Source organism: Seriola lalandi, unplaced genomic scaffold (genome assembly GCF_002814215.2).
Source record: "Seriola lalandi dorsalis isolate HSWRI2012SDOR001 ecotype SW California unplaced genomic scaffold, Sedor1 jcf7180002054735, whole genome shotgun sequence".
In the NCBI taxonomy this organism is placed as follows: domain Eukaryota; kingdom Metazoa; phylum Chordata; class Actinopteri; order Carangiformes; family Carangidae; genus Seriola; species Seriola lalandi.
In genome coordinates, this window is record NW_019525288.1 from 455,603 (window position 1) to 456,045 (window position 443).

Here is a 443-nt window from a genome sequence, read left to right on the forward strand (position 1 = left end):
GGGGGGGGGGGTCTAAAAGTAGCTCGATCAAGTCCGGTTATCCTGCGAACAGACAGCGCTGCAGCCCGAGAGGGGATATGCGTAACCTTATCCTCCCGTTCATTAATAAAAAACGGGAGTTATTATGTTGATTGGGTTTCCAGTGGAGAGCACGAGGTCCGCAAGATGTAATCTGGAGAAGAAGAAGAAGAAAAAGAAGAAGAAAAGAAAACGACTGTTGTTTCATTATGATTAGAGCAGCCTGAGCAGTGTGGCTGGTTATTATTAGAAGCCTATTTGTAGTCAGTAACAAAGTGGAAACAATCCAGCGCGTCTCCGTATGAAATCACCCACGTTTGAACATTTAACTTTTATGCTCATAAACAGCTCAATAAACTATTTGTTGAGGGTGATTGTCTGTATTTGCTCATTTAACCTCGGACCCCCCCCCCCCCCCCCCCCCA

The 443-nt window shown here is 45.6% G+C and overlaps 1 protein-coding gene across 3 annotated transcripts in view; it reads left to right on the forward strand.

Moving 5' to 3' along the window:
• Window positions 1-443, forward strand: part of bdnf (brain-derived neurotrophic factor) — a 14,191-nt gene that overhangs the window by 7,553 nt on the left and 6,195 nt on the right. The window lies entirely within an intron of this gene.